Below are 25,721 nucleotides of genomic sequence, written 5' to 3' on the forward strand. Positions count from 1 at the left end.
GTAAGAAAATTGAAAAACGTTCTGGTCACTAAGGGGTTAATGATCCACTGTCACGAAGAGGTTAAAAATATATTTTTCTCTTGATCCCCACTCATACCGGCAATTTTACTTACTTGCTGCTGGTACAAGGTAGTTTTGTGACAGATTCCTTTTCAAAAAAATGTTAACTATAACCCGATTCATGTTCTGTCTTTTCATCATGTTCTACATGGATTTAAACTGCACTGAACATAAAACTGTAATTACTATGCAGTTTGTATTTGACCATGAATAACTTAGAACTTGAGAACTTTATCATTGCGTAGTTGTCAGCTGTCAATCTCCAGAGACTGAATGCATTAGGATGGGAACTCAAGGCAGAAAATTATATTTTAATGGAATATTTAGCAAAATGATTTGTCATACCTGACAAATAGAACATAATTAATAAAAGAATGGTAATGGCAGTGTTAAACTAACCACTATACACACTGATGGAAACATTTAAATTCTGGTAAAGTATGCAGTCCAGTCAACCATTTTACGCAATTTATTGTCTGTGCATATGGAAGAGGTATATTCAGTATGTATATGTTTACATGTATTTTCCAAGGGAAACTATGGGGTAAAATTGCCCTAGATTTGAATGTATTAAAAAGATAATAGCACATTAAAAAAATAATGCAAAAAAATAAAATTTAAAAATCATAAGACGTAGGTTTAAAATTTCCTTTTGTGCGATTTTAGTGGGTTTGCCTGTAGATAAAGGAACACCCCTTCCTTACGAAACTGTTACCCCTGCACAGCAAGTAGTTTATTCCACATACTGTGAAGTCAACTGGACTACGTTGCACTCACAACAGAACTGCGATCGCAAGTGGAAGTAAGCAGGCTCAGCACTAGTATGCAGCCCGTTAAGAAAAGATTAAAGGGACATTATAGTCACCAGAACAACTACAGCTTAATGTAGTTGTTCTGGTGAGTATAATAGCTCCCTTCAGGCATTTTCATGTAAACACTGCCTTTTCAGAGAAAAGGAAGTGTTTACATTGCCGCTAGGGACACCTCCAAGTGGCCACTCCTTAGATGGCCACTGGAGGGGCTTCCCGGCTCAGTCCTGCACAGTAGGCAGCCTGCCGTTCAGCGTCCCCACGCTCTGCATGGAGATGCTGAATTTTCCTCACAGAGATACATTGATTCAATGCATCTCTATGAGGAGGTCCTGATTGGCCAAAACTGCGTTTGGCCCTGTCTCCGTGCCGATTTTAGCCAATCCAATGCTTTCCCTATGGGATAGCATTGGATTGGCTAAAAATCTGCCATTTCAATTATGACACAAAGGGGGCGGAGCCAGCGCCAGCGGACTCGCGCGGCGCTGAAAATAAGTTGACTTAAACTTTTATAGGGGGGCGAAGGGGGGAAAGCCACCTAAATGGTGGGTTTAGCACTATAAGGACAGGAATACATGGTTGTCTTCCTGACCCTATAGTGATCCTTTAAGGTATCAGATTTGGGATTGACTGATGCTGTATAGACTGGATCATTGCACCATAACTACTTCAATAAGCTGAAGTGGTTATTGTGCTTAGAGTAAATGTATGATTCTAGTTAGTGATGTTAGGGCAGGAGATATATATTTACAGGGCTACTCACTAAATATAATTTCCTGGAATTCAAAGTGAATTCAAAGTGAATTTAAAAATGTGGACCAAAATAGCTGATTTAGAACGATTCTCCAGGTTAGTTGTGTTTTCAGTTTTACTACTTTGGCCTTCAATTTATAATTCACTTTCACTGAATAACCCAGTAAGTCACGAGGGTGACATCTCGGAGGAAGTATAATTAGGCCCCAGGAATGGATTTTGCATGAAATGGCTGTTTTGTTCACGCACACTTTTTAGTTGTTTTTTTTTTCACACATAGGTAGCACTTTTTGATTTGACACCTCATTTTATTTTTCCTTTGATTGAGGGCCAGTAGGTTTAGGTAGGCACACTAGCAGTGCCAAGGTAATTAGGGTCCTTATTCATACATTTAACCAATTTTTTGCTTTTCTTTGAAGAGTTGGTTGTTTAATTAGTTACCTGGGTAGGCAGTAGCAATTTTACCTATTTACCTCTATACCCTGTATGTATTATTGCAGCTATGGCGATAACTTACCCTCACACGTATTCATGGCTATATCTTGGATTTAGTATTTTTTGGGCAGAAGTCATCAGTCACCATTTTATTTTGTTTGCATTTACCTTTAGGGGTTTAATACCTAAATTGTGTTTTTTGAAGGTTTATTGGTGACTTTTTTATTTATTTAGGCGAGTGGCCTATTGGTGCTCTAGGGTTTGGCGCTTTGGTCAATTAGCCCCTGTCTCTTTTGTTCTTCTCTCTCCTTTTTCTTACATTTTTTAGTTATGGACTCTATTACCCTTTTACCGGGTAGGAGAGGCTCACTCCTTATCACTTACAGTGTTCTTCTTATCTATCTTGAGGACCCTCTCTTGACACACATGTTAGTGTACTGCCAGCAACTAGATTTTTATTGAGTTTGATATCTTTAGCTGATCAATACACATTAGGGTCTCCCTCTCCCCTCTTTCAATACTGTTCTCCCCCTTTGGTATCCTCCTCTGTTTGAAACCCCTGAGTTTTTACAAGCATATTGATAGTTCATATTAGGATTACCCCCTATTCATTGGTAGTATAATATAGGCAAAACTGTGGTGGTCATCCACCATCCCCCATCTTTTTGTTTTGCTTTTGTCTATTTGCTGTTTGTGTATATGACTTTCATTTAATATTGTTTTATATTTAGCACCAGTAACTGGCTGAAACCTCACTGTGCCCATGATATACACTGCAGCCACACATTGTTACAGCACGTGTCTAATAGCTAGGAAAATTAGAGACTCTACAATTCCGTGTATCAGATCTCCAGTGTCTTACACAGATGTCCCATGTCCCAGTACGGAGACTCATATTTCTCTGTAATGTGATTACACCGCCTCTTAAACAGAGGTTACGGTATATATTCAGGCTCTTGATTCCTTGTAATGTAGAGTTTCCTTAACAGAGGATTCAGGTCCCTGTGTCTCGTCAGGATCTTAATTTCCTGTAATGTAGATGTAAAGATAGATATATGTATTGGCAGTTTGGTTGCACAATATAAATGTGAAGGGTTATTCTCTATGAAGTGTCAGCTTGCTTTTATGACATCACCTTTTATAGTAAATCAGCTGTGTCTGGTCATATATCTTTGTTGTTTGAATAGCCACAGTGTCAGGGCGGCGGCTGGTGACCGGGACCCAGACACTGTCTGGACGGCGGTCCGACGACCGGGACCCAGTATGCCTGATGTTGAAGTAGGAGTCACAGTGTGGAAGTGGATTAGCAGGGTCTGGTGCAGGGTAACTGCACGCCCCCTGGGGTTGAGCACCAGCGTTTGTGCGGCCACATACCAGGACCCTGATGCAGCTTCAGCGGATGCCAGGAACTAGGAGCTTGGAAATAAGCAGGCCTCCCAGGAGCTGAATAGGGAGGTACTGCAGCAGGAATGTATCCAGTACAGAAACAAGGCAAGACTAGAACAGACCACAAACATGAAAACAAGACAGAACTAGTAGAATCCAGAACCAGAGAAGGATAGGAAGCTAAACCCATAACATGTACACAATACATAAGGGAAACATTAACATAAAATGGGCAGGACAGGACAGGACTGTACATGATAAGGAAAGAGGTAGGTGAGGTGCAGTGAAAGGAATAAGTGCAGGCAAGCCTCTGTAAGGAGGTCACTCCAACCCCAAATATATACCAAAAAACAAAGAAGCACACGGCGCCACAATCACTATATAGATAACGGATAAGGGGTTAAAGAAGGAAAAATGAGATCAAAAGCAAAAATATTAATAAAGTAGACAAGAATTTATTACATAAAAAACTCTACAGTATACAGCACAAAACATGTGCAATTAAAATATATATATAAAGGCCACAATGGGCCTGAGACCCATAGGTATAGCAGCTTAACACAATAGATACTGGGCTAGATACATAAAGTGCAAATGCAAAATAGCAAAAAGAAATAAAGTGCACAGATAGGACCACTTGTAAAAACACTTGCAAGTGCAAAAGTGCAAAGAATAAAGTGCAAAAAATAAATCATCCAAGTACACATACAATATTGCACGGTAGATAGAGAACTCAGATGACAAAATAGAATTAGCAATTAATGGTCCACAAACAGACACAATATTGCACAGAAAGGTGAAGCCAGCACATATGATAATAAAACTGCTGATACCAAATCGCAGGGTCTCCTAGTAGGCTCAACGCGTTTCGTCTTGTGACTTCCTCAGGAAGGAAAAACTATATGTGAAAAACAATGGGGATTTAGTTACATTATATGATCATACATTGCATAAGCCTGCTACAACGTCAATGTACCCCATATTAGGCAGGTCCTACTCTAACTGCCTAATGACTGCTAAATCATCAATAATAAAACACATACAGCACTTACCTGCAAGAAAAGGTAGAGAACTTGAGCAACTGCCTGCAGGGACCAACTGAAACAAAAGTAATCATGGAAAAGGAACGGATGTGGCAACATAAAACAAACATTTAAAGGAATCCAAGAGACTGGGAATTTCAGGAACGTAATAAAGGAAGGAACCCAGAAAACCCAGCATTAAGAAAACCAGACACAGAATAGAAAACCAGAAAAACCAAGAAAAACTAAACAAGAATTGTAAAAAGAATACTGAATACCAGAAGCCATTGCCAGAATGATCCGCAGCTAGGAACAGGATGTGACATAACTCCCCTCCTAAGGAGCGACCTCTGAACGCTCCCAACAGCTCCCATGCAGAGACTAGGAAAGGTGAGCGGGTCCTGCAATGAAGTCCTCTTGACTTCCACGGAGGCAAGGATCCCCCGCCGGAGAGGCCTCCCTCCTACATAGGAACCACCAGCAACGAATGAAGATCACCGCCAGAACAGGAGCACTGCCACAAAACCGGAATCGGAATCAGAACCGGAACCAGGAACACTCCAGGCAGAACTGGAAACAGACAGGCAGGTCAGGAAAGCTGCAAAGTCCACTCCATGAACTCCAAGGGCCTATGGCCATACTGTCAGGGTGGCGGTCCGGTGACCGGGACCCAGACACTGTCTGGGTGGCGGTCGGACGACTGGAACACAGTATGCCTGATGTTGAAAGTAGGCGTCACAGTGTGGAAGTGGATTAGCAGGGTCTGGTGCAGGGTAACTGCACGCCCCCTGGTGTGGAGCACCAGCGTCTGTGCGGCCACATACCAGGACCCTGATGCAGCTTCAGCGGTTCCCAGGAACTAGGAGCTTGGAAATAAGCAGACCTCACAGGAGCTGAATAGGGAGGCTCTGCAGCAGGAATGTATCCAGTACAGAAACAAGGCAAGACTAGGATAGGTACCAAACATGAAAACAAGACATACCTAGTAGAACACAGAACCAGAGAAGGATAGGAAGCTAAACCCAGAACATGTACACACCACATAAGGGAAACATTAACAGAATAGGGGCAGGACAGGACTGTACATGGACTGGGAATACAAAATAAAACAAGACAAGATATAATAGGCAAAACAAGAGGAGACATAACTAAGTACTATATGTGAAAAACTATGGGAATTTAGTCACATTATATGATCATACATTGCATAAGACTGCCACAACGTCAATGTACCCCATATTTGGCAGGTCCTACTCTAACTGCCTAATGTCTGCTAAATGAACCATAATAATAACTTACCTGCACGAAAAGGCAGAGAACTTGAGCAACTGCCTGCAGGGACCAAGTGAAACAAAAGGAATCATGGAAAAGGAGCGGGTGTGGCAACATAAAACAAACATTTAAAGGAATCCAGGGGACTGGGAATTCCAGGAACGGAATGCAGGAATGAACCCAGAAAACCCAGCATAAAGAAAACCAGACATAGAATAGAAAACCAGAAAAACAAGAAAAACTAAGCAAGAATTGTAAAAAGAGTACTGGATACCAGAAGCCATAAACAGAATGATCCGCAGCTAGGAACAGGATGTGACACACAGCCACTTTCAATGATGTCAAAACTTATTTATGATGTCATTGCTCTAATCCTACAAATAACAATTTAGTTCAGGTCCTTCTCCAGAATACATTTGAGGGCATGCACGTGGTATTAATTTAGGGATTTACTTTAGAAATGTATATGTCAGTTGGATCATCTTTTGTTACAAATTAGCACTATATTTTTTTTTATCAGTTACTAGTTCAGTTTTAGATAAAGAATGTAAGTTAACGCCAAAAGAGTTTTTCGTTTATGTTTCCAGCACGGTAGGTTTTTTAATTGATACATGTTTTATTCAGCATTGTTATAAATGTTTGAATTATACAATCAGTTCAGCGATGGAGCAAGGAAAGGTAAATTCTTGGATCCCATTTTCCTAAACAAATTCTTATTTATTAGGCAAAATACCAAATTTATTTGGGGTATGGCATCTCAGACTTCGTTATCGGAAACACACTGACAGATTCTACCTTCACATCATATAGTGCCTCAGTGTGTCTGTGTAATAGATTGTACAGACAGATCCTCAGTGCCCATGTGCCACACTATAATACAACATACTAGACTTTCTTGTCACATAGATGCCCATCTGTGTCTTTAATACATTGTACTAAAACATCCATCTTCCATTATTATTTATAAAGTGCCAACAAATCCGCAGGGCTGTACAATAGGTGGACTTACAAACAAGTAGTTGTAAGAAGATCAGTTGGACATACAGGAACAGAAACAAGCTTACAATCTAAGTGTCCATATTGCATCGCACTGCTTGTGTATCTCTGCATTGTGTAATGCACTGCACAAAAACCCTAAATCGATGTCATCCCCATATGTGTATTTCTTTAATACGTTCTACCGTTAGACCCTACTTCTGTGTCATATACCTGTAACACCTGTATACCATATACCTGTATCACTCTGCATATACAGACTGTATCTCTAGGTAAAATAGAACTCCAGGGAGGTCTTTGTGATACAATTTACACAGGGGTTAAATAAGAGTGAGTTTTTATTAATGTCATCCCCCATTAATCAAGAACGTGTAACACATGGAGCTGCAAACACATCATTTGTTTTCTGTTTAGAACAGATTGTTGGGGATACACATGTCCTTTTACGTTTGCTTCCTCTTTTGTTATCTGTATGTATGTCAGTTTTTCTCTCTTACTTTCATTTTAGGAATGTTAAGTTTTTCGCTAGTTCTCTTCGCATACCCCCATTTGTGTCTCCTCTTCTATGCGCACAATGCAATTATATCTGTTCCTTATATCGATGCCTTTCTGTCCCTTTTACCCTTTCTCTCTATATTGCCTAGTGTGCCTTCTATTTATCCACTCTCCTTTATGTATATATGTCTTTTTTCATCCACCCTGCCCTCTTTAAAGCATTCTCCCATTCCTTTTTTTCATCTCAGCAGATACAACTCCAATTCTCTGCCAACATGCCACTGCATCCTATTTTCTGCACATTGTCATTGCTACTGCCCACAAAACACTGCTTTCCTTTCTTTGCCCCTCCAACTAGTGACTCCCTTCTTTGAACAGACCCTTCTCTCTCTTATGTATTCACCAGTCACTGCTTAACCCTTTTTACCCACTAGCTACTTCTTTCCATTACAAATGCACCGTCTATTACAACTATTGCTTCCCCATGTAAGCCCACCATCCACTAATTCACCACTTTCAATATCCAAAAACAGAAGAATTACCCTGCGCTGAAGAGCTGATTCTGAGTTCACATTGTATTACTAGGGCTTGGAATTTGCAGTTCCATTCTCTACTAGCGACTGGCGAGTGGAAATTAATTCCTTCTGAGCATTGCCTTCAGCACTCCAGATGTTGTGGACTACATCTCCTCTGATGCTTTGCCAGCATTAGGACTGTAAGAGCATTATGGGAGGTGTAGTCCACAACATCTGAAGTGCTGGAGGCTGCCTACTACTACCACAGAATCTTTAGACTTGCAGTGGCCAGTAACCTTTATGCACTGGCTAATAGAAATTTTTAGTCCTACTACTGTAAACAACACACATGTTTGCATTTCTTCCTCCCTGTTTCATATTTTTCCTTTCTTTTTTAGTGTGATACTTTTTCCCTATCTTATTTTACCAACAATTTGCTATTTGATACACTATTTTCTTTGAGAGCTAAACACAAAGTAGTAATGGTTTGTCCACATCTTTTTTTTTTTGTTTGTTTTACTTAGTGCATGTATTTGTAAAACAAGAGGTAGGTTCAGCACCGCCCTAGAGTGTCTTTGAGGGGGTATATGCAACAACAAAAAGAAGAAACAAAACAAACCTATAGTATGTTAGAACGTCTTAGTGGAATATTGGTGAAGTAAAAATGTGCGCTCACACTTTTATGGAGATTCAATTCAGCCCCAATTTACACCTGGGTGGAATAATATAGTGCAGTACAGATTCTTTGCGTAGTATTAGTTGTAGGAGGTATCCTCAGGTAGTTTTACACCACGTTTACAAAAACTGTTTGATATTATACAATCTCAGGACTGTCAGTAGGAATACCCTAGAAAACATCTGAGAGTCTGAGTGGGAAACATTATATTCTTAGGACCACCAAATAATAAGAAATCCCCTCCACCAGATGTCCTCTTTTTGAACCCTCAGTCGTGATTTGGGTCTCTTCTTACATTCAAGTTATATATATTTTTTAGACTTTTTAATAAGGTACATTTTATATATGCCAACCATTTCATATTTTTTTTTATGTTTTTGCAAGTAGTGTTTTTCAAAGTATGTTGCTGCAAATTGTTTAACTCTCATGATAAGATAAATCCCTTATTATTGTAAAGGTCCAGGCTTATCATTGGCCTGAAGGGTTAATTAAGACCCATAGCACACTGGTTCATGTTTTCTTAAATTAGCATGTTTGATCGCAATTCCCACATCTGATCATCTCTAAAAATAGTATGTGGAATAATGATGTTATCAAAGGGAAATCAATGAATTAATTACAGAAAATATCCCAGAGGTAATGTCATGATGAATGCATTAATTTCCTTCTGATAAAATGCATTTTATACATACTGAAGAGCTGCAATTTCCAGGTGCCACCCAGGATGGTGTGAAAGATGTATGTGTCTTTAATACACTGCCCATCTAGCAACCTCACTGCAGGCTGTTTCCCGACATGTGTTTCAGAAGTAGATTGTACTTGACTACAAATCTCACAAAATTTCCAGTTAGAATATTGTGAACACTTAGGATGCATTCACTGGGTTGGATAGATAAATGTCAAGTAATTAAAGTTGAACACACACAAAATTAATCTCCAAGGCATAGGCATGTGCAGCACATTACCCCGGGGAGTGCACCAAGAGAAAATTGCCATCTAAACTTTACTTAAAAAATACTAATTGACAAAATGAGGTACAAAATGTGTTTATTTCACCCTAGTGATAACAAAGTCATTAAAATTATACATTTTAATTGTTTCCTTAAAAAATAAAAATAGCTAAACCAAACGCTCATAATGGAGAGCTAACCAGTGAAGAGAAGGACAAGTTAGCAATGCATTAGGTTGTGTCTGGCCACCCCTGGCACACCCGATATACACCCCTAAGCTCCTGGGATATGAGTAAAACTGCACTTAAGTTTTACGTTTCAAATTTTGGCAGACTCTTTAACAACTCCCAGATGAGTTTATTGGAGAGATAACTCTGAGAAAGCCTTAAAAAGATTAAGGGAACAGTCCTGGGGCCATAACAAGTGGTTAAAATGAAGTTGACCGTTCATGGACTGTTTAACCCCAAAGGTTGATCTCCAGAGCCAGATCTCTCAGTCCCTAACAACATCCAGTTTCTTCAATTCATTTTGAGGAAGCATGTTATGCCGCTTGGTATGAGTGCCGCTGATTGACTTAGAGGGGTCAGCTGATGCCTGATACGTTCTCCTTGTTTAGCACTCGCTCTGCTTTTTAGGTCCTAACGTTAACCAGATCTCTGCCTTGTATATTAGAATGATAAACAGCCAGCGGTTCTTACCTGCTTTGATTATACCCATGCCACAGTCTCTAACCTGTACACCCCTATGTACACTGTTGTGGTGTTTAACGCTGTTATGCCTATAAACCACGACGAGAACCAGTACAATAGACGCCATTTCTAAGCTGGTATTTAGCTTGTATTATAAATCGGATGCAAATGCTTAAATTAACCACTCGTGGAACTACGCTTGAAATATCATAACCTTTAGTTTAAATCGTATTTCTTATCTTGACATAACTGTTCCGGCTCTAGCCTGATATTAATATAAAAATGTGCTGTCAAATCGCATGCCATGTTAAACCTACTGTTCTTAATCGGCTTGCTAATGCTGTTGTGGCATCGCAAGACAAAATGTTAAATGTCTTTACATGCACAAGAAAAATAAAGAATTAAAAAAAAATATATATATATTTATTTATTGTTTATTTACCGTATTTATCGGCGTATAACACGCACCGGCGTATAACACGCACCTCATTTTTAGAAAGAAATTCCAGGAAAGTTCCCCCCCTCCCATAGTATTCCCCCCCCCTCATCCCATAGTATTCCCCCCTCATCCCATAGTGTTCCCCCCTCATCCCATAGTGTCCCCCCCCTCCCATAGTATTCTCCCCCCTCCCCTCCCATAGTATTCTCCCCCTCCCCTGCCATAGTATTCTCCCCCTCCCCTGCCATAGTATTCTCCCCCCCTCCCCTCCCATAGTATTCTCCCCCCCTCCCCTCCCATAGTATTCTCCCCCCCTCCTCTCCCATAGTATTCTCCCCCTCCCCTCCCATAGTATTCTCCCCCCTCCCCTCCCATAGTATTCTCCCCCCCTCCCCTCCCATAGTATTCTCCCCCCCTCCCCTCCCATAGTATTCTCCCCCCTCCCCTCCCATAGTATTCCCCCCCTCCCCTCCCATAGTATTCTCCCCCCCTCCCCTCCCATAGTATTCTCCCCCCCTCCCATAGTATTCTCCCCCCCCCCCTCCCATAGTATTCTCCCCCCTCCCATAGTATTTCCCCCCTCCCCTCCCATAGTATTTTCCCCCTCCCCTCCCATAGTATTCTCCCCCTCCCCTCCCATAGTATTCTCCCCCTCCCCTGCCATAGTATTCTCCCCCCTCCCCTCCCATAGTATTCTCCCCCTCCCCTCCCATAGTATTCTCCCCCTCCCCTCCCATAGTATTCTCCCCCTCCCCTCCCATAGTATTCTCCCCCTCCCCTCCCATAGTATTCTCCCCCCTCCCATAGTATTCTCCCCCCTCCCATAGTATTCTCCCCCTCCCCTCCCATAGTATTCTCCCCCCTCCCCTCCCATAGTATTCTCCCCCCTCCGCTCCCATAGTATTCCCCCCCTCCCCTCCCATAGTATTCCCCCCCTCCCCTCCCATAGTATTCCCCCCCTCCCCTCCCATAGTATTCTCCCCCCCTCCCCTCCCATAGTATTTTCCCCCTCCCCTCCCATAGTATTCTCTGTCAGGGTACCTGTGGTCTCTACCTCCAAAAGAGGTAGAGACTTAGCTGTTCCTCCATCCAGACGGTCTGATGGCTCCCTTCCCCGCGGTCTATCCGGTCATGCTAGGCCGGCCGCGAGGGAGTGACTGCCTTTTACAGCATCTAGGCAGGAAGTAGTCATCAGGACACTCCCCCGGAACGACCTGTCAGTCAATTGCTGCAGGACCAATCAGGACGCCTCGGAGGCGTGGTTACTGCTCTGAACAGGGTATTTAACAGAGCTTCTTTCATTAGCTCATTGCCCTGTCGTGGTTCTAGCTTGTTCTAGTCACTCAGTGCTTGTGTATTCTATTATCCCTTTTGGTTTTGACCCGGCTTGTTTACCTTACTCTGCTTATCTCTGTTACCCTTGATTCGGCTTGTCTCTCGCTTACCTGTCTTCTGTTACCCTCGACCTCGGCTTGTCTTTGACCATTCTATACTGTACTACTTACGTTAGTCCGGCCATTCTAAGGTCCGGTATATGTATCTGGCTACTGTTTGTACTCTGCGTGTTGGATCCCTGTCCCGATCCTGACATTACGACAGGGCCAATGGATCCTGCAAGTACAAACAGTCAGCTGGCTGCTCCTGATCCTAGGTTTGAAGCCATGGATCACAGAATGGATCAGATGGCGCTTGCGCTACAGGCTCTATTAGCTTGTGCCAATAACCCACCAGAGGAGATACGTAATGCCCCTGTTTCTCCTGTCGGTTCAGGTCTAGAGGTAGCCACAGTGGGTGCTTCTTCTCGCATTACCCCCCCAGTACGATATGGTGGGGCTCCTGAGAAGTGTCGTGGTTTTTTAAACCAAATTAGTATCCACTTTGAATTGCAACCTCGCTCTTATCCTACAGATAGGGCAAAAGTAGGATTTATTATCACCCTACTCATTGAGAAAGCTCTGAGATGGGCCAACCCACTATGGCAGAACGATAACCCATTAGTTTATAACTATAACGCATTTGTAGCTGCTTTTAGAAGAACATTTGACCCTCCAGGTAGAAAGGTTAATGCAGCCAGATTACTGTTGCGTCTGAGACAGGAGAACCAAACACTGGTGGATTATGCACTAGAGTTCAGGTCTCTGGCGGCAGAAATCAAGTGGAATGAGCAGAGAACTCCCTGAGAATTTAGAGGATTTAATTTCGTTCATCTCTCGTATAGATGAACGTCTAAGAGAGAGACAGAACACTCGAGAGAGGAACCAGAGACCTTCTTTTAGGTTAGCTCCCGCTGTTCCAAGTCCTGACTCCACGATATCTTTGCTTACTGAACCTATGCAGAAAGGGTATACCCGCCTCTCTGAGGAGGAAAGACAGCACAGGAGAAGAGAGGGTTTGTGTATGTATTGTGGAGCCAAGGGTCATTTACTCTCGAACTGTTCTAACCGCTCGGGAAACGCTCGCACCTAAGTCTCTCTAGAGGACAGGCCTTGGGTGTTTCTATTTTGTCCTCTACTCCTGATTATAAAGATCACAGGCTTCTGCTACCAGTTTCCTTAACTTGGGGGAAGGAAGTAGTAAGGGCTATGGCATTGATAGATTCCGGTGCTGCTGAGAATTTTATCAACCAAGCCTTTGCTAGTAAGAACAATTTCCCATCCCAGCTAAGGGAGACACCTTTGGCCGTTGAGGCCATAGATGGTAGACCACTACTAGACCCTGTTATCTTTCGTGAGACCATACCCATTGATTTAAATGTTGGTATCCTACACGTGGAGAATTTATCTCTTATGCTCATTTCGTCTCCTTCCGTTCCCATGGTTCTAGGGTACCCATGGTTGAAAAAACATAACCCTATTATCGATTGGGAGTTAGGAGAGATACTCTCGTGGGGCCAGGGCTGCCAGGATCGGTGTTTGTGCAAGGTTTCTCCATTAGCTAATATTAACATACCGGAGAATCCTACTCAGTCCACAGAAAGACAAATACCAGACCTTTACCTAGACTTAAGGGCAGTGTTTGACAAGAAAAATGCCGATTCTTTGCCTCCACACAGGTCATTTGACTGTAAGATTAAGCTTCTACCCGGCACTATGCCTCCGAGGGGCCATGTATATCCTTTGTCTGTTCAGGAAAACTCGGTTCTAGAGGAGTATATTCGGGAGAATTTAGAAAAGGGATTCATCAGGAGGTCTTCTTCTCCGGCCGGGGCTGGGTTCTTTTTCATTAAGAAGAAGGATGGCACGCTGAGACCTTGTATCGATTACCGAGGCTTGAATAAAATAACTGTCAGAAATGCCTATCCTATCCCACTGATTACCGAGTTATTTGATCGTCTTAAGGGCTCCAAAATCTTCACCAAGTTAGATCTCAGAGGGGCTTACAATTTGGTGAGAATCCAGCAAGGTCACGAGTGGATGACGGCATTCAATACCCGGTATGGCCATTACGAATACACTGTTATGCCATTTGGACTATGCAATGCTCCTGCAGTATTTCAAGATTTGATTAATGAGGTACTTAGGGAGTTTCAGCATGATTGTGTTATTGTTTACCTGGACGACATACTAATACACTCTAAGGAGATTGAGACTCACCATAGACAGGTCAGAAAGGTATTACACAAGCTGCTGCAACATGGTCTATATTGCAAATTGGAGAAGTGCAGTTTTGATCAGTCTCAGGTAGACTTTCTTGGATACGTGATTTCTGGGGAAGGTTTTAAAATGGATCCTGTAAAACTCCAATCTATTTTAGACTGGCCCTTGCCCAAAGGACTCAAGGCTATCCAAAGGTTTATTGGTTTTTCCAACTACTATAGGCGCTTCATTAAAGGATACTCCTCTATCATTGCGCCTATTACCAATATGACCAAACAAGGGGCTGATACTAAGTTCTGGTCTAAGGAAGCTCTTGGTACTTTCAAGACTCTCAAGGAACTTTTTGCCTCGGCTCCCATTCTAGTCCATCCTGATACGACTCTGCCTTTCTTGCTCGAGGTCGATGCCTCTGAGACAGCAGTTGGGGCTGTTCTGTCTCAAAGGTTAGGGGTGGATAAACCGTTACACCCTTGTGGTTTCTTCTCTAAGAAATTTTCTGGGCCTGAGAGCAGATATGACATCGGGGAAAGGGAACTGTTAGCAGTCATTAAAGCCTTAAAGGAGTGGAGACATTTGTTGGAGGGGACCCTACACCCTATTACGATTTTGACGGACCACAAAAACTTGTCCTATATTGGGGAGGCTAAGCGCTTATCCTCTAGACAAGCTCGTTGGTCCTTATTCCTGACTCACTTCAATTATGTACTGACTTACAGACCTGGTTCTAAAAACTCTAAAGCCGATGCATTATCTCGCCAATATGAACCTTCTACTGTACCTGAACCAGTTCTTTCTTCTATAGTTCCGAAATGCAATATCATTGCTAATACGAATCTCAGGATTCATTCTCCATTACTGGCCGAGATCATTAAGTTGCAACATCTAGCACCTAAACAGACTCCTGCGGACCGTCATTTCGTTCCTCCTGCTCTTCAACTGGAACTTTTACAGTGTTTACATAATAGCAAGATGGCGGGACATCCTGGTATTCGCAAAACTTACGCGTTGATCTCTAAGGACTTCTGGTGGCCTGCTTTACGGAGGGATATTGAGGAGTTCATCGCTGCATGTGAAGTTTGTACTAAAACCAAACAACCCCATACGCTTCCATGTGGATTCCTGCAACCCTTGGAGGTTCCAGAAAAACCATGGTCCTGTTTGGCCATGGACTTTATTGTCGATCTACCTATCTCTAAAAGACAGACTGTTATCCTCACCGTGGTTGACAGGTTTACTAAGATGGCACACTTCATTCCCCTGCCTAAACTCCCGTCTTCTCCCGAATTGGCAGAGATATTCGCTAAGGAGATTTTTCGCCTACATGGGATACCCTCTCAAATTGTATCGGACAGAGGCTCCCAATTTGTTTCCTGCTTTTGGAGGTCCTTCTGCTCTCAACTTGGTATTAAATTAAACTTTTCTTCTGCCTATCATCCTCAGTCTAACGGAGCTGCTGAACGTACCAACCAGAAAATTGAACAATATTTACGATGCTTTGTTTCTGAACACCAGGATGATTGGGTCGGTTTGATTCCTTGGGCGGAGTTTGCACACAACAATCTCGTTTGCGATTCTACTCATTCAAGCCCCTTCTTCATGAATTATGGTTTTCATCCGTCTATTCTTCCTTCGGATTCTCCTTCCCAGGGGGTGCCGTCGGTTGATGTTCATGTTGCCAATTTGAGGAAGTTGTGGGATCAAACTCGACAAATCCTTGTGCACAACTCTATGTTGGTCAAGAAACACGCTGATAAACGTAGAAGGGCGGCTCCGGTCTTTGTTCCAGGGGATAGGGTATGGCTGAGCACGAGGAACATCCGTTTAAAAGTGCCCTCCGTGAAGTTCGCTCCTCGTTATATTGGACCCTACAGGGTGCTGACCCGTATCAATCCAGTTGCGTATCGTTTAGCTCTTCCTAATACCTTACGCATCCCGAACTCGTTTCACGTTTCATTGCTGAAACCACTCATATGTAACAGATTTTCCTCCACAATAGCCCCTCCTCGCTCCGTTCAGGTGGAGGGTCAGGAGGAGTATGAGGTTAACTCTATTATTGATTCTCGAATCTCCCGGGGGAGAGTACAATATCTGGTTGATTGGAAGGGATATGGTCCTGAGGAGAGGAGTTGGGTACCTCAGGAGGATGTTCATGCTCCCCGTCTCCGCAGGGCGTATCACTCTCGCTTCCCATCTCGTCCCGGTTGATTCCGCCCGGTGGGCGTATCTGAGAGGGGGGGTACTGTCAGGGTACCTGTGGTCTCTACCTCCGAAAGAGGTAGAGACTTAGCTGTTCCTCCATCCAGACAGTCTGATGGCTCCCTTCCCCGCGGTCTATCCGGTCATGCTAGGCCGGCCGCGAGGGAGTGACTGCCTTTTACAGCATCTAGGCAGGAAGTAGTCATCAGGACACTCCCCCGGAACGACCTGTCAGTCAATTGCTGCAGGACCAATCAGGACGCCTCGGAGGCGTGGTTACTGCTCTGAACAGGGTATTTAACAGAGCTTCTTTCATTAGCTCATTGCCCTGTCGTGGTTCTAGCTTGTTCTAGTTACTCAGTGCTTGTGTATTCTATTATCCCTTTTGGTTTTGACCCGGCTTGTTTACCTTACTCTGCTTATCTCTGTTACCCTTGATTCGGCTTGTCTCTCGCTTACCTGTCTTCTGTTACCCTCGACCTCGGCTTGTCTTTGACCATTCTATACTGTACTACTTACGTTAGTCCGGCCATTCTAAGGTCCGGTATACGTATCTGGCTACTGTTTGTACTCTGCGTGTTGGATCCCTGTCCCGATCCTGACATTCTCCCCCTCCCCTCCCATAGTATTCTCCCCCCCTCCCATAGTGTACTTCCCCCTCCCATAGTGTACTTCCCCCCCTCCCCTCCCATAGTGTACTTCCCCCCCTCCCCTCCCATAGTGTACTTCCCCTCCCCTCCCATAGTGTACTTCCCCTCCCCTCCCATAGTGTACTTCCCCTCCCCTCCCATAGTGTACTTCCCCTCCCCTCCCATAGTGTACTTCCTCCCCCCCCTCCCCTCCCATAGTGTACTTCCTCCCCCCCCTCACCTCCCATAGTGTACTTCCTCCCCCCCTCCCCTCCCATAGTGTACTTCCTCCCCCCCTCCCCTCCCATAGTGTACTTCCTCCCCCCTCCCCTCCCATAGTGTACTTCCCCCCCCCCTCCCCTCCCATAGTGTACTTCCCCCCCCCCTCCCCTCCACTCCCATAGTGTACTTCCTCCCCCCCCTCCCCTCCCATAATTACTTACCTGTCCTGAAGCGTGGGCCGGCTTCACAGCTTGCACCGCGGTACAGGAACTTTAATTTCATGTTCCGGTTTCCGGCGGGACTGAAAGGAAGTGTGCACACTACTACTTTCACATTTGTATTCCTATAGTGTTCCTTTAAGTAAATATTAAATATAACTTTCAAAAAACACTGTCAGGATTATTCTCTAAAGTGTGAATTGCTGAGAAAAGTTCATTTTAAATTATAGGCCTAAATAGTTGAATTCAAAAAATTCTCCAAGTCAATTTTGTTGCTCAATTTGATTATTTAGGCATTCATTTTGAAATTCAGTTACACAAGTGCCTGTACAAAAATAAATAAATCAATAAGCAGGCAAGCAATCAATATCAGGTAATGGCACCTTAGTTAAACTAAGAATAATAATAAACAAATCCACTATAAATGGAAAACTCATGAGTTCCAAATCAATGATAAAAACACATCATAAAAGATTGACAAAAAAAATTAAAAGAAAACCAACAAAAAAATAAACAAAAACAAACCCCTGAGGTGTCTCACCACATCTTTATTACTGCCCTTTTCACCCCAAGCCGGCTTACCTGCACCAGACTGAGTGGGATCTGCTGTGAGTGCTCCGTGTGAGAGGGGAGCAGGGGGTGTGATGTCACTTCCTGCTCCCTCCCATCCTCACCCGGAGCACTGTGCACCAGTTGCAGGTAGAGAGAGGAGACCTGGCAGTGAGAGCAGGTATGCTACCACGTCTCACTCTGAATGGGGGAACTCATTTGCAGATAGATGTGTTGCAGGATCACTCTGAATCACCCTAGGCCCCTGCAACCTTCTTTCTGACTGTGGAGATCTCTGATCTCCACTTCAGAAAGGTGCATGGAGCCGGGCCTAGTGGCGTACATACCGCGGTCGCAGGGGTCAGCATGCCCAGCGCTGACTGGGCCCCCTGTGATGATGTCAGATAGAGCTGGAAGTGACTACACGTCACTCCTCCCAGCTATCTGACAGAGCCACGCAGAAGGAAGGAGGGGGGGAGTCAGTGTGGGAACTCTGACTCCCATCAGGCTGTGCCCACACTGGACCCCAGGGAAGTCACCCTCCTGCAAAAGGTAGGAAATAGGAGGGTGACTTATGTCTGTATGTATGTATGTGTATGTATGTATGTGTCTGTGTGTGTCTCTGTATGTATGTGTCTGTATCATACAGACACATACATACAGAGACACACATTCATACAGAGACACACACAGACACATACATACAGACACACACACATACAGACATTCACACAGACAGACATGCATAGAGACGCACACACACATACATACAGACACACATACAGACTGTATGTGTGTGTATCTCTGTATGTATCTGTGTGTCTCTGTGTATGTATGTGTCTGTCGGGGGGTGTGTGTATGTGCCTGTGTGTATGTGTGTGTGTATGTATGTCGGGGGGGTGTCTGTCTGTATGTGTCTGTATGTGTGTGTGTGTATGTGTGTGTGTATGTATGTATCTGTATGTGTGTATGTATGTGTGTGTCTTTCGGTGTGTATGTATGTGTGTGTCTGTATGTATGTATGTGTCTATATGTATGTGTGTGTATGTGTGTGTGCCTTTATGTATGTGTCTGTGTGTATGTGTGTGTTCCTCTATGTATGTCTGTGTCTGTATGTCGGGGGGGGGGGCACAGATCAGTTTTGCACCGGGGCCCCATGTATTGGTTGTACGCCAATGGCCGGGCCCCTGACTGCCTTGGGCCCTCGGTCCATGACCGATCTGCCCAAGCAGTCAGTCTGCCCCTGGGGACAGGGACATTGCACCCAGACCACTTCAATGAGCTGATAAAAAATGTATACTTTAATTTTACCACCCAGAAAACGCTAATAACACAGCTCTGATTTCCATGGAGACCTGACAAACCCAGACTGGGTATGAATGTTGGGGATATGCTCTGACAGTTACACAGTGCATTTGGGCCCAATATGGCCATCGACCGAGACACATACTCTGATTCCTCAGAAGAGCTATCTTTAGGCCTGAGGACTGATAGATTAATCTATTTTAAGTTATTTTTAATTAGTTGCACTGAATTATTATAAGCAAAAACATTGAAAAAAAAAGTATTTTTTCCCATTTTTGACATTTTATCCAGGTAACTTTGATTTCACAAACCTGTCTCTTGCTCTGTCTTAAAGGCCCACGCTTCACTGTCACCTTCCACTTCTGGAAGGTCAAATACTTAAAGAAAAAAAAACACAGAAATTTCACAATCTGACATTTGATAAACGTAGGACACAAAGTATGTTTACTGTACTGTTAAGACTTCGAGCTCTTGAATGAACATCTTTCTTTAAAGCTTTTTTTTAGCATCCCAGTGGATGTAATCTTGAGTGTGAACACGCATATGAATGGAGATGCATTTCATCCTCGTCTCATAAAAGATGTGTTCCGTTAAACTCATGCAAGTTTAAACCTATTCTATGTATCAGTATGCATGACCTTGCTATCTTTGACGGCTGTCTCCAGAGGAAAGAGACAGCATATCACACACCTGATTGTATTTCATTTAGCATCTGTCTATAACAGAACCATTTTGTTATTTATAGTGTTAAGTGCAAAAGCAGCATAGCTCTGTGTAATGATTTATATAAACGAAAGTTAAAAAAAAAACACTCCGTGATAATAATCAAATAATTAAAACAAATACTGCACAGGGTAAAAGAACCAATATCTCCCAGTATTTATACTTTAAAAAGAATATAAATGAGGACTTTAATCGGAACAAATATGTATGGAGTCTAGATAGTGTGCTTCTGCAAAGCCAAATGTATAATATATATTTATCTTGAAACAAAATACAAAAATACCTAAAATACTTCTTTATCTCACTCAGTGGCATACACAATAGATCTGAGGTGGCATAGGTTCACAAAAAAGAAGAAAAAAAGCTGTAAGTGTATGATTACTATCTAAAGGACAGATTAGAGGAGGTAACCCTTCACAAAAGTTAAATATAAAGAGAGAGAGAGAGAACATAATCTGTCCTAATTAACTGGGATCTTAAATAAATTAAACACTTAAAATCTAATGTTTAATAGATATGATTAAAAAAGGTAAAGTAACCTTAAAATTCAGGGATACAGGGGATAGGGAAATATATATATATACAAGGGATAATGATATATACAAAAAATAGATAATATAAAGTAATGAATGCCTTTCCCTGAGATAGTTAAACAAAAAGATACTTAGTCATGTAATGACTCCAAAAAAGTAACTATCTGAAAGTATCTAATGTGATAGTAGCAGTTACAGGAAAGGTAAAGATATCTTTAGTAGCAAAGGTTTAGATCAGGGGTCCTAAAACTCCGGCCCCCCAGATGTTGCTGAACTAAAATTCCCATGATTCTCTGCTATCTATGTAATTCAAAGAATCATGGGAGTTGTAGTTCAGCAACATCTGGGGGGCCGGAGTTTGAGGACCCCTGGTTTAGATCATAGAGGGAGAGGGGGGAGATTACCTAAATGTCTAGTTCAGTGAAACTGAACTTGTAGTGAATTCCTATCTTAAATCTCTAATAGCAAATGAAAAAAAGAAAAGTGGTGCATATAGTTATAGCATAAGATCTGGTAAGGCGGCTCTTACCGGCAAAACTCGGGGCTCAGCTGAACTACTCACCCTTAGCTTTAACCTCTTAAGGACACATGACATGTCTGACATGTCATGATTCCCTTTTATTCCAGAAGTTTGGTCCTTAAGGGCTATGTAATTCAAAGAATCATGGGAGTTGTAGTTCAGCAACATCTGGGGGGGCCGGAGTTTGAGGACCCCTGGTTTAGATCATAGAGGGAGAGGGGGGAGATCACCTAAATGTCTAGTTCAGTGAAACTGAACTTGTAGTGAATTCCTAGCAAATGAAATAAAGAAAAGTGGTGCATATAGTTATAGCATAAGATCTGGTAAGGCGGCTCTTACCGGCGAAACTTGCGTCGGGGCTCAGCTGAACTACTCACCCTTAGCTTTAACCTCTTAAGGACACATGACATGTCTGACATGTCATGATTCCCTTTTATTCCAGAAGTTTGGTCCTTAAGGGGTTAAACTATTCCTCTTCGACTCCTACCTTGTCCACATACCTACCTTGGATTTGTTGACAATTAGTGATGTCTCGAACTGTTCGCTTGCGAATAGTGCGAACATCGCTTGTTCGCGTTCGCCACAGACGGCGAACACATGTGGCGAACACATGCGCTATTCGGTCTGCCCCCTATTCGTCATCATTGAGTAAACTTTGACCCTGGCCTGTACCTCACAGTCAGCAGACACATTCCAGCCATTCAGCAGCAGACCCTCCCTCCCAGACCCTCCCACCTCCTGGACAGCATCCATTTTACATTCATTGTGAAGCTGCATTCTTAGTGAGAGTAGGGACAGTGTAGCTGCTGCTGATTTGATAGGGAAATTGATAGCTAGGCTAGTGTATTCAGTGTCCACTACAGTCCTGAAGGACTCATCTGATCTCTGCTGTAAGGACAGCACCCCCAAAAAGCCCTTTTTAGGGCTAGAACATCAGTCTGCTTTTTTTTTTTCTGTGTAATGTAATTGCAGTTGCTTGCCTGCCAGCCAGCCTGTGTGTCAGGCTCACAGCATATACTGTGCCCACTTGCCCAGTGCCACCACTCACTCACTGGTGTCACAATAGCTTGCATTTAACAAAAACAAAACTTTTTTGACTATAATATAATAGCAGTCAGTTTCCTTCACGAGTGTGCGTTTCAGGGCCTGCCAGGGCACAGTGTCACACCAGTGCAACTCATATCTGGTGTAACAGTAGTGTACATTTAAAAAAAAAAAAAAAATTTGACTGTAATAGATTGAATAGCAGTTAGTTGTCTGCCAGCGTGTGTGTCAGGCTCACAGCGTATACTGTGCCCACTTGCCCAGTGCCACCACTCATATCTGGTGTCACAATAGCTTGCATTTAACAAAAAAAACTTTTTGGACTGTAATATAATAGCAGTCAGTTTCCTTCACTAGTGTGCGTTTCAGGGCCTGCCAGGGCACAGTGTCACACCTGTGCAACTCATATCTGATGTAACAGTTGTGTACATTTTTAAAAAAAAATACAATTTTGAATGTAATAGATTGAATAGCAGTTAGTTGTCTGCCAGCGTGTGTGTCAGGCTCACAGCGTATACTGTGCCCACTTGCCCAATGCCACCACTCACTCACTGGTGTCCCAATAGCTTGCATTTAACAAAAACAAAACTTTTTTGACTGTAATATAATAGCAGTCAGTTTCCTTCACTAGTGTGCGTTTCAGGGCCTGCCCAGTGCCACCACTCACTCATATCTGGTGTCCCAATAGCTTGCATTTAAAAAAAACTAAACTTTTTGGACTGTAATATAATAGCAGTCAGTTTCCTTCACGAGTGTGCGTTTCAGGGCTTGCCAGGGCACAGTGTCACACCAGTGCAACTCATACCTGGTGTAACAGTAGTGTACATTTTTTAAAAAATACAATTTTGACTGTAATAGATTGAATAGCAGTTAGTTGTCTGCCAGCGTGTGTGTCAGGCTCACAGCGTATACTGTGCCCACTTGCCCAGTGCCACCACTCATATCTGGTGTCACAATAGCTTGCATTTAACAAAAAAAAACTTTTTGGACTGTAATATAATAGCAGTCAGTTTCCTTCACTAGTGTGCATTTCAGGGCCTGCCAGGGCACAGTGTCACACCAGTGCAACTCATATCTGGTGTAACAGTAGTGTATATTTAAAAAAAAAAAATACAATTTTGAATGTAATAGATTGAATAGCAGTTAGTTGTCTGCCGGCGTGTGTGTCAGGTTCACAGCGTCGACTGTGCCCACTTGCCCAGTGCCACCACTCATATCTGGTGTCGCAATAGCTTGCATTTAAAAAAAACTAAACTTTTTTGACTGTAATATAATAGCAGTCAGTTTACTTCACTAGTGTGCGTTTCAGGGCCTGCCCAGTGCCACCACTCACTCATATCTGGTGTCCCAATAGCTTGCATTTAATAAAAAATAAACTTTTTGGACTGTAATATAATAGCAGTCAGTTTCCTTCACGAGTGTGCGTTTCAGGGCCTGCCAGGGCACAGTGTCACACCAGTTCCACTCATATCTGTTGTCACAGTAGCTTGCACGCATAGTACCACTAATCAAAAGAAAAATGACAGGCAGAGGCAGGCCACCCCGCAGGGGCCGTCGTGGTCATGGTTCTGTGATTCCCTTTGGCCCTAGAATAATGCCCAGTGTTCAGAGGCCACGTACCCTGAACTTGAAAAGTTCTGAGGACATAGTTGACTGGCTAACACAGGACACCCAATCTTCTACAGCTTCCGCTCGGAACCTCGACGCACCATCCTCCTCCAGCTTAGCTTCGGGCACCTCTCAAGTTACCACTCGCCCGCCTGCCGCCACCACCAACACTAGCACCACAGCCGCTTCACTTGGAATGTCAGAGGAGTTATTTACACATCAGTTGGAAGAAATGAGTGATGCGCAACCATTATTGACAGAGGATGTAGATAACAGGGATATGTCTCAGTCAGGCAGCACTACACACGTACGGTGTGATGATGATGATGTTGTACCCACTGCTGCTTCCTTTGCTGAGTTGTCAGATACAAGTGAAGCGGTTGATGATGATGATGCGTCCGTGGATGTCACGTGGGTGCCCGCTAGAAGAGAAGAAGAACAGGGGGAAAGTTCAGATTGGCAGACAGAGAGGAGGAGGAGGAGACGAGTTGGAAGCAGGGGGAGGTCGTCGCAAGGAGCTAGTGGCACAGTCAGACAGCACGCATCGGCACCCGGGGTCAGCCAGACAGCACGCCAATCAACGTATGCTGTTGCCACCACCAGAATGCCGTCATTGCAGAGCTCAGCAGTGTGGCATTTTTTTTGTGTGTCTGCCTTTGACAACAGCGATGCCATTTGCCACCTGTGCCAAAAGAAACTGAGTCGTGGGAAGTCCAACACCCACCTAGGTACAACTGCTTTGCGAAGGCACATGATCGCACATCACAAACGCCTATGGGATCAACACATGAGTACAAGCAGCACACAAACTCAAAGCCGCCATCCTCCTCCTGGTCCAGCATCTTCAGCCACGTTAACCACTGCTGTCCTCCTTGCCCCCTCTCAACCATCCGCCCCTCCGTCTCTCGCCTTGATCAGTTCCTGCTCATCTGCCCACAGTCAGGTGTCTGTCAAGGACATGTTTGAGCGTAAGAAGCCAATGTCACAAAGTCACCCCCTTGCCCAGCGTCTGACAGCTGGCTTGACTGAACTCTTAGCCCGCCAGCTTTTACCATACAAGCTGGTGGAGTCTGAGGCATTAAAATTTTTTTTAGCTATTGGGACACTGCAGTGGAAGGTACCCGGCCGAAATTTATTTGCACAAAAGGCAATCCCCAACCTGTACTCGATTGTGCAAAAGGAAGTAATGGCATGTCTGGCACACAGTGTTGGGGCAAGGGTCCATCTGACCACTGATACTTGATCTGCAAAGCATGGTCAGGGCAGGTATATCACCTACACTGTGCATTGGGTAAACCTGCTGACGGCTGCCAAGCATGGAATGCGTGGCTCTGCAGAGGAGTTGGTGACACCGCCAAGACTTTCAGGCAGGCCTGCTGCCACCTCCTCTACTCCTCCTACTCCATCCTCTTCCATAACCTCCTCGGCTGAGTCCTCTTCTGCTGCTGCGTCTTGCTCCACATCAACGGCATCCCCCCAGCTCCCCAGGTACTGTTCCACATCCCGGATACGGCAGTTTCACGCCGTCTTGGGGTTGACTTGCCTGAAAGCAGAGAGTCACACCGGACCAGCACTCCTGTCCGCCCTGAACGCACAGGTGGATCAGTGGCTGACTCCGCACCAACTGGAGATCGGCAAAGTGGTTTGTGACAACGGAAGAAATTTGTTGGCGACATTGCATTTGGGCAAGTTGACACATGTGTGTAATTTGGGCTGTGCATGGCACATGTGTGTAATCTGATCGTACAATGCTTTGTGCATTAGTACCCAGGCTTACAGGACGTCCTTAAGCAGGCCAGGAAGTTGTGTGGCCATTTCAGGCATTCCTACACGGCCATGGCGCACTTTTCCGATATCCAGCGGCAAAACAACATGCCAGTGAGGCGCTTGATTTGCGACAGCCCGACACGTTGGAATTCAACACTCCTAATGTTCGACCGCCTGCTCCAACAAGAAAAAGCAGTTAACGAGTATTTGTATGACCGGGGTGCTAGGACAGCCTCTGCGGAGCTGGGAATTTTTTTGCCACGTTACTGGACGCTCATGCGCAATGCCTGTATCAGCATCGCTTGCTGGACCTG

This window comes from Pelobates fuscus, chromosome 1 (genome assembly GCF_036172605.1).
Source record: "Pelobates fuscus isolate aPelFus1 chromosome 1, aPelFus1.pri, whole genome shotgun sequence".
NCBI classification, from domain to species: domain Eukaryota; kingdom Metazoa; phylum Chordata; class Amphibia; order Anura; family Pelobatidae; genus Pelobates; species Pelobates fuscus.